This window comes from Eleutherodactylus coqui, chromosome 7 (genome assembly GCF_035609145.1).
Source record: "Eleutherodactylus coqui strain aEleCoq1 chromosome 7, aEleCoq1.hap1, whole genome shotgun sequence".
Taxonomy (NCBI): Eukaryota; Metazoa; Chordata; class Amphibia; order Anura; family Eleutherodactylidae; genus Eleutherodactylus; species Eleutherodactylus coqui.
The window spans coordinates 193363814-193376858 of record NC_089843.1 but is presented as its reverse complement, the minus strand read 5'-3'; the positions used below and the strand labels follow the sequence as shown (position 1 = coordinate 193376858).

At 46.4% G+C, this 13045-nt stretch overlaps 1 protein-coding gene across 2 annotated transcripts in view; it reads left to right on the top strand.

Annotated features, from left to right (window-relative positions):
- Window positions 1-12651: 12651 nt before the first annotated feature.
- The window catches only part of RFX2 (regulatory factor X2), a 53121-nt gene continuing 52727 nt past the window's right edge, over window positions 12652-13045 (top strand). For both annotated transcript variants that reach the window (XM_066574174.1, XM_066574168.1), the window contains exon 1: window positions 12652-12827. The gene's annotated coding sequence lies outside the window, so the exon portion shown is untranslated. The remainder of the gene's footprint in view (window positions 12828-13045) is intronic.

Genomic DNA, 13045 nt, shown 5'->3' with positions numbered 1-13045 from the left:
TTAATTTGTTACATCAATTAGTTATTACATCATCAATACCAGATATATACATTGATATATAAACTATATATTAAATATAAAGGATAACATTTCAAAAATTAGTAAGTCTCCTAGGGCCGCCTGCAGACGGCTGGGTCGAATCCGGCAGCGAGAATTCTCGCCGCAGGACCCGACCCGAGCGCCTGCAGAGAGAAGCGCGTACTCACCTGCGCCCCGCAGCTCCGGATCTTTCATGTGCCGGCTGCCGGCGCATGCGCAGACCGGAGCCGGTGGCCGGTGAAATAGCCCCGCACAGAAATAGAACATACTGCAGTTTGTTTGCCGTGCGAGATTTCGTTCGGCCAAACCGCAGCCGTCTGCCTAGGATTGCATTTGCTAACGCAATCCTATGGCAGCTTCCAAGGGCGGAAATTCCACGGGAAGTCCCGCCGCGGAATTTCCGCCCGTCTGCAGGCGGCCTAAATTGCTCAGAAATGTGCACAATGTTTCAATTCTGCTTCCAAAATAAACAAGGAGGAAATGTATATCGGGTGAAAACTTTGTACAATATGTTCGTACATATCTGACTGCAGTTGAAAAAAAAACGCAAATTTAAAATTTTCCTCAATTTTGATGTTTTTAATAAATATACCTAAATTGCATCGGTCTACTTTTACTACCTAAATTAGCCAGTCTTTTACATAGTGTTTTGAATTGTTGAAGAGATTAGACTAACTGGACCCCTTGCCTTGCTACTTTAAGGTTCACAGGGCTATTTTTGAAAAAATACTGCCGTTTTTTGTGAAGTTTTTAAGCCAAAAAGTGGATTATATAAGGAGTTTGAAAGGACAGACTAAGGTTTATTTCACACAGTCAGGCCCTAAAACACCGCGCATAACTTTAGGGAAGTAGCTATCCTCCGCTGCGGAAACACCGCATTGCACTCGTGTGCACCGCACATGCTGTACGAGGTTTTGCTGGCCACATTGAAAGCACTGGGCGATGCGTTCCGTGGGAACGCCAAAAGATAGGACATGCTGCGATTTTTTCCCACACCGTGATGAGATATGGGAAAAAAAAATTGCTCATGTGTATGATGCATTCAAAAGAAAGGGGTTCATATTTGTGCATCTCACAACACACAAATCTCGTGTGATTTTCTCCGCCATGTTAAAGCGGTCCATGGGTGCGTTTACACGAGATGATCTGTCAGGCACTGAAATCCGACAAGTTGTCCCAGCAATAATCATTCCTGTGCTTTTTTTTAACAATAATTTTGAGTTTTTAATTATACATACAAAGGCACAGTATTATGGAAATATTTCCAGACCTTATATAAGAATGTAGCTACGAGCCTGAAATCTTCTGAAATGGTGTATATAACAAAATAACAGCAATCAAGTGTTATCTTAATTCATAGCTTTCAGTGCTATTTTCAGGAAGAACATTTTACACTAAATAACAATGGCCTGACCAGGGCCAAATAGTATTTCAAGCGGGAAAGATTGGATGGTGGGGTGGGGGAATATTCCCTCTCTCTCAGGACCGCTGCCCCCAGGGGCAAAGGCATCAGAAAACCATAGTTAGGTTAGTAGGTTCATCCCCATCGTAGGCATAATTTATCCATGGGGTCCATATACTAAGAAATTTATCATTTTTATCTTCCGCTATAGAGGTTAACCTTTCATTTATCAGGTACCAATTCATGCGGCGTTTAACTTCAGAGAAGTCCAGAGAAGCTGTACGCCACGAATGGGCATTAGTTTGTTTTGCAGCTAAGAAGAGGAAAGAAATCAATTTTCTGGAATTTGGGGATATATTCTTAATCTTTTTGTTCAGCAGAGCCTCCCATGGATTTTTGCGCAGGTTATGGTACGTCACTGAATAAATTAGGGAGTATGTTCTAATCCAAAGTCTTTTGACTCTAGGGCAGGACCACCATATATGGAGCATGTCTGCGGGGAAGAACAACCCATGAAACATTCTTTAGAATAGCCAGGGACCGCATGTGCGATTCAAGTGGGGACCAAATACCAACGTAGAAGGATTTTGTATGAAGTTCCTAACATTAATATGTTACGGACCCCTTGATTGGTAGAACTCCAGATCTGAGGCCACTCCTCCTCACTTAGAACGTCCCCCAAGTCCCGCTCCCATTTGGTTACATATGATAATTGTGTGCGGTATGTAGTGTGAACAAGTTTCGAGTATATTTGAGAAATGCGACCTTTTGCCTGCGGGTGTTTAAGGCAGAAGGATTCAAAAGGGGTAAGAGTGTGTGGGGATTTTGTATTTTTCAATAAGGAGGACAGACAGTTTTTTAACTGTAAATAGCGGAATATTTCCGAGGATAGCATGTCCTTGTTTTTCTGTAGGATGGGGAACGTAGTCACACCTTCCCAAGAGAGTAAATGGTGAACCTTAGTAATACCTCTATGTATCCAATTTTGAAAAGATAAAGGGGAGACATGACCTGGTGGGAATAACGGCATACGTAAGAGTGGTAGCAGGGGTAGGTGAGGGGAGAGCAGATTCCCTGAGTATTTTATGGAGTCCCAAACTCTGAGAGAATATTTTATAATTGGATTAGATATGGCGGGCCTATGAGTTGGGGGGATCCATAATAGTGAATCTACTGTGAGGGGGTGAATTTCCATGGCCTCTATGGAGAGCCAGAGAGGGGCATTTATGGTGGAATGTAGGGAGGCTAACTGGGCCACGTGGTAGTATTTTGTAAGCTGTGGTGTTCCCAAACCTCCTTGTTGCCTATGTCTATACAAAGTGGAACGTGATATTCTGGGGATAGAGTTATTCCAGATAAAGCGGAGGGTCATCTGTTAAAGGGTTTTCAAAAAATGCCCAGGAACCTAAACTGGAAGAGCTCTGAAAAAATAGGAAGTTTAGGAAGGAAGGACATCTTTAAGGAGTTCACTCTTCCAATCCACGATATATAGTATCAATCCCAGCTTTCCAACAGTAGGCGAAATTTACAGAGGAGTGGTATATAGTTGTGTGTGTATAACGTATCATAGGAATTAGACTCACACCTAGATAGCCCAGTGACCCTGTCTTCCATTGAAATGGGAAGTTAGATTGTAGTAAAGAAAGTGTGTGTGAGGGCAGGGTAAGATTAAAAGCTTTTGATTTTGTTTAGTTAATTTTCAAGCCGGAGATTGACCCGAACCTGGACAGTTCCACCATGAGATTCGGAATTGTAGTGTGGGGGGATGGGATTATAGCAAGTATGTCGTCTGCAAACAGGCTAATTTTATGATGGACCCCAGCAATTTCAATTCCTCTAATGTCAGGATTATTACGGATTTTTATAGCTAGTGGTTCTAAGGCTAAAATGAAGAGGAGTGGGGAAAGTGGGCAGCCTTTGCCTCGTGCCCCGCTGGATCGTGAAGTTATCAGAGCAAAAGCCCTTGTAACGAACAAAGACCTTAGGAGAGTTCTTTAGAATTTGCAACCAAGTTAGAAACTCGGCAGGGAATTTCCAATGTTCTAACACCAAGAACAGGTATGACCAGCTCAAGGTATCGAAGGCTTTATAGACATCCAAAGAGAGCAACATTGCAGGGATGCCCCTGGTTTGACAGATGTGCATGAGGTGTGTTATCTGACGGATGCTATCTGGAGCTTGGCAGCCTGGGACAAGGCTACCTGGTCCTTTCCAATTATAGATGGTAAAGCCGTATTTAAACGAGAGGCTAGAATTTTAGTGAGGAGTTTTATATCAACATTAATTAAAGAGATAGGTCGGTAACTTTGTTTGTCTAGCGGATCTCTTTCAGGCTTGGGGGATCATGGAATTGGCTGGCGTAAGTGATGTCTGTCCGACATGTTGACCGTCCCGCATCGTGTTAAAATAGTTAGCAAGGTGGGTATCAAGTAATAGGGAGAAGTTTTTATAGTAAGTAGCGGAGAAGCCATCTGGCCCCAGGCGCTTATTCACTTTCAGTGTTTTCATCGCATCTTTAACATCATCTGGGGTAATTTTTGCAGCCAATTGTTCCAGAAATGCCTCTTGCACTGTGGGGAGTGTGGTGTCTCAGAGGTATGCGTTCTGTAAATCTGTTGGCATGTTTTGTGGTTGAGAATATAATTTGGCTAAGAACTGCATGAATTTGGCTGTTATAGTCAATGGGTTTGCCATGATTGTGTCATGTTTTGTACGGAGCCTAAAGAAGGGTCTCATTATAGGGTGAGCACGGAGTCTGTGAGCTAGTGGCGTTGTCTTTATTCATTTAGTACGTAAATCATTCCTGTGCTTTTACACAGAAGCAAGCATTGGTAGTGACTGGAGGCATAGCCATCGAGGATCATTCTGTCCCACCTGCCTCCATTTACAGTAAACAGGCAGTCATTCAGAAGGGATACTGCCTGTTTACACGGCTGATCCGTTGTTCAGTTTTCTGCATGCACCAACTGAACGAGGAACGTGAAGCAAATGAATTCTGTGTAAAAAGGCCTTCATACCTCTTCCTACCAGATCTACTGCTGGCTTCTACCCAAAAAACTGCATCAAGAATGGCAATATTATTTTCTGGGGGTGTGGGGCACTTACGCCGCTCTAATCTCTTCATACATTCACAAAACGCCGCGTTTGAAATTTCTGTGATTTTGAGCGGCATTATTGAATGCCCTGTACAGCATTTTATAATGCACACCCTATCATTGTGATGGGTGATAAGGTGTTAAAAAGTTCTAAAACGCACGAAAATAGAGCAGACAGCGCTCAAAATCCAGGCATTAGAAATGCCGCGTTTGAACACTGGTCTGCGAAACCTCATTGAATTCAATGGAGGCTTTGTACCTCAATTAGTGAGGCATTTCAAATGCCGCACTAATCGCAATAAAAAGCAGGCTGTGTGAGACATTTACCGTATACGCAGCTTTGTTGCGGTTTTCTGTTGCATTTTTGGACAGAATCCAGGTGCAATAGCTTTAATAAATGTTCACGCTCATCTGTAAGTAAACACAGGATACCTTTGGAACAATCCAGAACCGCCTTCGTTGCCTACAACAACCAATCACAGCATAGCTTTTGTTGCTCTTGGAAAATAAAAGCCGCACTGCGCATACCTCCCAACTTCACAGAAATCCAAAAAACAAATATAGCAGCGGCATTTTCTTTACTACGCCCTTAACAACAAATTACACCCAGGCTCCTCCTTGAAATAACAGAAATATTTTTCAACTGATCCTTAGTCTTTCAAAAGAAAAAATATTTAAAGTTCTGTAAAAAAAAATCCATTTCCCCAATTTTCACACGCATCACAGAAGGGGAAATCAAGAATTAAAAACAATCACAGAAAATGGCCGTTACTTACTGAGTGAGGAGTGCATATAGATACATCCTCTCACCATTCAGGTAGCTGACTACCAAATGGGGGAGCCAATAACACCTGTGCAGGACACCGATAATACACCCACTCACACTGCCTCCTGATAATGAGGGGAGTGGATGCTTGGTGTACACTAACACACATAGTGGATACAGGGTGCCAGACCATTCTGATATATGTAGTTCACCATGCAGACCAGCAACCTATTAATGATGTCATGATAATTCGGCGGGTTGCCCTGCACATCCATCAGTGAACCACATTGGTACTGCCACCCTGGGCTCCCCCTGGAGTCTTAATGCCACACTGCATGTGAATGATAGATAATAAATGCAAGGCATTGGTTGAATGTTGGCCAAGATACATGAGCCCACTAACCACTTCACGGTTCCTTGTGTTGTAGTGGGTCCCTACACTAATATAAATGCATCACAGAAGGGGAAATCAAGAATTAAAAACAATCACAGAAAATGGCCGTTACTTACTGACTGAGGAGTGCATATAGATGCATCCTCCTCTCACCATGCAGGTAGCTGACTACCAAATGGAGGAGCCAATAACACCTGTGAGGGCACCGATAAAAACACCCACTCACACTGCCTCCTGATAATGAGGGGGGTGGATGCTTGGTGTACACTCCCACATATAGCGGATACAATTTTCACACAAAACAAAAAAAATAATAAAGTTAATTGGTATTGCCACATCCATAAAAGCTTAAACTATAAAAATATTATTTATCACGCAGAATGAATTTTTTTTAGGGGGAGGAGGAAGGGGTTAATGAGGAAAAATAGTAAATCTACTTTTTAATGTTTTTTTAGTCCTACTTGGGGCTTTCACATCTATCTGTTTGATTGCTCGTGCTTCAGTATTGTGTATGCTAACAGTATACCTAAGGCTATTTTTAGATAGGGTGGAATTTACTACGAAGTGTCCACAGCGGGGATTCCACAGAAGATCTGCAGTGCAATTTTGTGGTAAAATCCACACCATTTGGTGCAGATTTTAATGCATAATTCACTCCCTCAGGCTATCTATGCAGCATCAAAGCAGAGGGGGCCGTTGCGAGGGAGACCTCGGAGATAACAAGATAGGTGTCACGGGTGGCTCTGTGATCTCTCCCAACAATGGCGGAATAAGGTGCAGCTCAGCCGCGCGCAGTGGAACAGGCACAATAACAATAGAAATAATTGTAAACGGTTTTGTCACGTGACGCCAGTACCTTTTTTTGCGGTGAACTCCAGTTTGAGGGTGGTGAAAATAACTGAGACGAGTCCATGTGGCTTTGTTGTAAACCAAAGATACACAGTTTAGAGTATTTACAATTTACAGTGGTACAGGCTTGCACTGCATCCTAATGTTGTTTCCAGCACGTGAATAACACAAAACAGTTTCCTCTCCAACATCTCTCTGTATTTAGTTAAGGTTACTCAGATAGATATCCTGTCAGTCCTAGTTATCTGAGGGCTATTCTCCTTAGAGTTGCTTAGCTTAAGATGGAGGGATGAGATTTGGGCGCTTGCACTTTCCCTGACTTGGCCTGTAACAGTGCTCTTTCAACTCACTGTTGTGTAGACTTTTCCCATAACTTGTTTCTTCCACTTGGTGCTTGTTTCTGTAGCTTTAGTACACTCCCTCTCCCCTTCGGTAACGTTAAAATCAGCAGCTCTGCATCATACCTCCTTTCTCGTCCAGCTTCCGACAACGACTCCCTCTAACTCTTCTTTCACTTCCTGCTGCCTTCCCGCAATTTCTCTAATTTTGGCTTCACATCCTGCATCATCCTACTCACTTTCCCAGGCTTGTCCCAACACCTCCCCCCACTACCAATGAGGGATTTTTATGGCAAGCAGCCAATCAGGAACAAGCTGTTGCCGGGCAGAATAGATTTAGGCCGTTGCTCTCCCATATGATACCTTCTATGTCTCTGGAGGAGCACATAGCCAGGTACTTCAGGACTTATGAATGTGTGACTACCCTGTAGGACCCTACGGGCCACTACATCTACACCCGGACAAGCATATCATCGGGCCAAAAAACCCAGACTCATATCACGCTTGTCAGCATGTGTTTTCACCCTGATGTTTCTAGCAAAAATGCCACCCATCACTTCTGTGAAGTAGCGATCCTCCAGGGTCGGCTTTCAGATTAGTAGATTGTTTTCAATGGGAAACCTCGCATCGCATGCCGTGCAATATGTTTTACTGTCCCATTGAAAACAATGGGGGATGAGTTCTGAGGAACGCAAAAAGGTCGGGCATAAAGCAATGTTTCCGCTGTCTTGGGGTCATATTTGACTCTAATCTATCATTTACCCCCTACATCCAATCTCTTGCCCGAACAGGTCAGCTGCACTTCAAGAACATCGCAAGAATCTGCTCTTTTTTCACCACGGACACGCTAAAAACGCTTACTGTCGCTCTCATCCACTCCCGGCTCGATTATTGCAACTTGTTGCTGATCGGCCTCCCCTGCACCAGACTCTACCCTCTCCAATCCATCCTGAATGCGGCAGCCAGGCTCATCTTCCTGTCCAGCTGCTACTCGGACGCCTCTGCCCTGTGCCGGTCACTGCACTGGCTGCCCGTTAAATACAGAATTCAATTTTAAACTCACTATCTTCATCCACAAAGCCCTCCACAGTGCAGCGCCCCCTATATTGCCTCCCTCATCTCAATCCATCAACCAGCCCGGGCTCTCCACTCTGCTATTGAAACCAGACTGTGCACCCCTCTAATTCGAACTTCTCATTCCCGCCTCCAAGACTTCTCCAGAGCAGCAACGTCCTCTGGAACGCACTACCAAAGGCTACCCGGGCAATCCAGGACTCGTAGAACTTCAGGCGTGCTCTAAAAACGCACCTCTTCAGGGAGGCATACCGCATAGCCTAAACAAACCCCTCTGTACGCCGCCTGATAATATGCTCTCTGACCTATTGACTGCAATCCCTGCTAGCCATCATAAACTGCTCCTGCAGTCATACCGATTCTGCCATCACACGGCTAAATGTCTGACCATTGTCTGTGTATAGCATCCCACACTCTCCACCTCACCATACTGTGCACATCTCCAGCCCCTTTACCTTCTGTATCACCCCATTACTTGTAGTATGTAAGCTCGTTGGAGCAGGACCCGCACCCCTATTGTTTCCATCAACTGATTACTATATGTAACCGTGGTTCTGTAATTTTTGTATTTTTTGTCTTTCTGTATTCCCCCTGTCTATGTAAGTGCTGCACAAATCTTGTGTGAGTTTCTGTGTAGTGTCAAACCAGCCTCATTTGGGGATCCACACAGAATTTTTGCAGATTTGTGCAGATTTTTTTTCTGCAGCATGTCGACAAAATTTTAAAACTCATCAACTTTGCTGCTACTGTGAGTGCCGCAAATCCATCCCATGTGAACATGTGTTGTCAATATAGCATATATCATACCATACAGTGCATTATCCTTGGGAGGAAAAAGCAAAATAACATCTCCACCAGAATCAACTAACTGCAAGATGCCATCCATGACAACTCCTTCTGGTAACTGTGCAACCGCATTGGCAAAAACCATAAAAACATCCACATTCAAAATGGCAACATCTGGCTCCACTATTTGAAGGGCCTCTACAAGTATATCCCGAAGGAAGAGCAAAGCCCAAAACAGGAAGAAATAAAAGTGAAACTAAAGATTATGGAAGAAGTACTCAAAGACTTCCAAAACCCTCCAGAACTACTAGCCCAGGGAGAGCAAACTGTACCAACAGGACCACCAGGAGGCTGAGGAGGATGAGGTCCACTTCTTGTTGCGATGCCTTAGATACTCAGCAGAGAAGGACGCTCACTTCAGACTTTCTGATCTCCGTCCAGGCTACAACTCAATGGAAGAGAAACTCCACATTCTGCTGAAAAAAAGGAAGACACAGCAGCCATAGCAGCATAATATATCAGTGCCTGCCTTCCCCACAGAAGTGCCCTTACCCCCTGTATCCCGGACCCAAACTGCCATCCCTATCCCCAACCCTATTTTCTAATTGCTTTGGCAATATTGATGTCTATTTAGTCCTGCCAATAAAGCTTCTTTGAATCTTGAATACAAATAATTGAACTTACCATTTGTAGATCCTTGGACTTCTCTCAGGGTGACAACCTGGATAACAAAAAGGGACCCTTTCCAGAGCAGCAGTGAAGGGGTAGTGGAGTCAGAGGTCAGAAATAGAGGGAGGACTGCAGACAGAGTGCTGGACAATGTCAGGAAGACCTTCCTGTCATGCTTAATTGTCATTGCCTCAGCCTGAGATGACAGGATTAGTTTCCTGTGTCTCCAGCTTCCTGACCCAACTGCCTGTGAATGTCAATGGAGACAAGTGCAGGCAGCAAATGGAGGGAGAGGGAGTGTAGGCCATGGGGGTCCCATATAGCTCTGGGGGAGACGTCTTCTGGCAGATGAGGAACTAACAGAGATAAAGCTTTATTAGGTTCTTAGTTTAAAGCAGTAGTAAGAAACGGTGTGAAATCTATGTGGGGTGGTTTGGCCAAACAGAGAAGGTACACACTCTGCTGTATGCCCGGTATAGTGGGATACTGGTTGAAAACCAGGACTGTCCTGCAGATAGAGCGAATTTTGAGCAATCATCTTGCCATGTAAATGCACGATTATCGCTCAAAAGATGCCCTTTTAGCGACAATCATGCCTAAATGGGACTTTAGGTAGATCGCTACCTTTTTATACCTGGCCCTGGTCTTTTGCATCAACAGTTATGGCTGAAGCAACACCCTCCATAAACTTATTATAGTCCATGACACAGACAGGTTTCCTTTTGCCTGTTGCAGCGCCTCTCTCCCTTACTACTACTGAGGTGTCTGCATGTAGTCAAGAGCGTGATGTCCTTTTTGTCATGCCACTTGACTGTGAGCAGTGGGTCACTTGCAAGCCCGTATGACACCCCTTCTGATGTGTCTGGACACCAGGGGCTGTGAGAATACCGTTCTTCCGTATTGTCCTGCAGGCCCCTGTATTTGGGGCATGTAAGGATTTTGGACACTATTATGGTAATTGTCCACGTACACATGGTACCCCTTGTGTAAAAACAGCCTGATGAGCTTCTAAACAATCTTCTCGTTTATGCCAAGGTTGTCTGGGCAATCTGGGGATAAAGGTGGTGCTCCCAGCCTTCACATATGAAGAAATCACAGGTATATCCTGCAGTTGCCTCACATGCCTTGTATATGACCCTCATACCTGGCGCACTTAGATGGGATAAACTACTATAGGGGTTGCATGCACAGTGCTGGTAGACGGTACGAGCAGATGGAAGATTCTTTTTACTAAACCCATGAATAATACAATTCCCAATTTTTTTTATTTCTGGGACACTTGTGGGGTCCATAGTCTGGAATAGACAGAGGTGGGATGCTCTGCAGTAAATTGTACTGCATAGATGTTGTTCTCCTGGACATTTAATTCCACGACTTAATCACTGATTAAGAAATGAATAAAATGGGGGCAAAATTAGCGACATTCACATTCACACCCAAAGTTCATACAAATTGGGATATTTGGGGGGGAAAAGGAAACGGCAGAATCCTACATTGCGGGAGGCAGCGCGGTACTCAGCCCTGCTGGCCCAACAACTGCTTCAACCACCATAGGGCCAGCGGTAGAGATAGAACTGCTTCAACCACCATAGGGCCAGCGGTAGAGATAGAACTGCTTCAACCACCATAGGGCCAGCGGTAGAGATAGAACTGCTTCAACCACCATAGGGCCAGCGGTAGAGATAGAACTGCTTCAACCACCATAGGGCCAGCGGTAGAGATAGAACTGCTTCAACCACCATAGGGCCAGCGGTAGAGATAGAACTGCTTCAACCACCATAGGGCCAGCGGTAGAGATAGAACTGCTTCAACCACCATAGGGCCAGCGGTAGAGATAGAACTGCTTCAACCACCATAGGACTAGCGGTAGAGAGAGTCGTCACTGCTGGAATTGGTCTCCGACGCAGTTTTGATATCGCTACCAGAGCTGCTGGAACAAAGCACCGCGTAGGCTGCTCTGCACTTTACCTCCGGCGTGCCATAAGGAATTGAAGAAGAACGGGTCACCGAGGCACGAGGGGCCGTGATCATGGGGTGATGGGGGAATGTTCTTTAACTGTCTACAGCACAGGATCAGTCGCTCTATATCGCTCTTCTCTCATATCCGCCGCACTCAGTGAGGGGAGATACGGCACCAATCCTCAGCTGTACATACTAAACACACGACACGGATGGCTATTTTAGGTGTATCACTGCCGTCCATGTCAGTAGGGACCACTGTGGTGCCCGATAGTTACTATGTACCCAGACTTTGGCAGCGTGGCATACAGCTCTACTGTACATGTGCCGCCATTCTACCAGAGCAGACTCAGATCAGCGGAGGGGTCCGGGACTGAAGCTTGTGGTGGGGGACCTCGTCGGAGGCCTCAGGTAAGACGTTTCCCCTCACCGAGATGAAAGTAAGTCTTTAAAGATTTGAACCCTTTGATATGATCTCCATTATCTGTCAGATAACAGTGATCACGCGACCGGGGAGCGCGCCCCGCTGACACCAATATGTCAGCTACCTCCGATATCAGCGGCCGTCGCACTCCGCGGCCAGCAGCATTAAGCTACAGGGCTGGTGCGTTTTGATGATGTAAAGGAGGTCCGCGGAGGGGACTCAAAGGCTTTAAAACTAAGGGGACCCGCCGCCCCAAGTCGTCAGACCCTGCAGTGTCATCCTGACGCGGATGTGATGCCGCCCATAGTCACATGCCAGCTGGTGGCTGACCTGCCGGTATACCAGTCAGTGGCGGGGGCGATCTGGGCTCCGTCTTACAGAAAAGAAGTAAGGCGGTCAGTCGCAGGGGCCGTACCTCACAGGTTGGACCCATGAAAGCCGTATCCGTGACTGGACCGATCGCTCTGTAAACACATACAAATATCTGCAGTGTCTGTTCGGACCCGCTCACACCTCCCCCCTGTGCCGCCAACCCCTCACCAGTTCTCCCCACGTAAAATGGCGGGACCCTTTAAAGCATTCCGCCCTCCCACTTCCCCGGAGTTTGGCGGTTGTCCGGGTAACTGCCCTTCCCCCACCCTGAGCCAATCACCTCCTCCCGCCATTGCCGGCGCCAAAGTGCAGGCCCCGCCCCGCTGCTAGTGAAGGATCCTGGAACAGAGGGCCGGCTCGCCGTGTGAAGACACGCCCGCCAGGCCGCTCCACGTGACCGACGTGTTCACGTCAGTAGCTTACAGCCAATGGGAGCGTGCTAGGAGAGCGGCTGGGGAGTGGAAAGTTCGCTAGTGACGTCAGAGGGAGAGGATAGCAACAGTTGCCTTGAGACCCCCGGCGCCATAGTGACTGTAGCCGTGGAGACTGTTACTTGCCAACCGGAGACACACGAACAGCAGTGGCCGGAGGAGCAGCCGGAGAGCGCGGGGCGCACGTTCCCATCACTACGCAGCGAGCAGCCCCGGGAGCTGTATCCAGGTGACCCGCACGGCAGTGCCCGCTGCACCGGGGGCGGGAGGGGAACGGCCGGGTGGGCGCGGAGCAGCCGGCAACTTCTTACTGGGCTGCTGAAGTTTAGTAGTTTCCATAGAAACCTAAAGGCGAAACCGCAGCAGCTGTCTGTCCAGTGTGCACACCGGGAATGTGAGGCGGCCTCCGTGTGATGTCACCGGCACCAGAGCAGACACCGGTCAGGG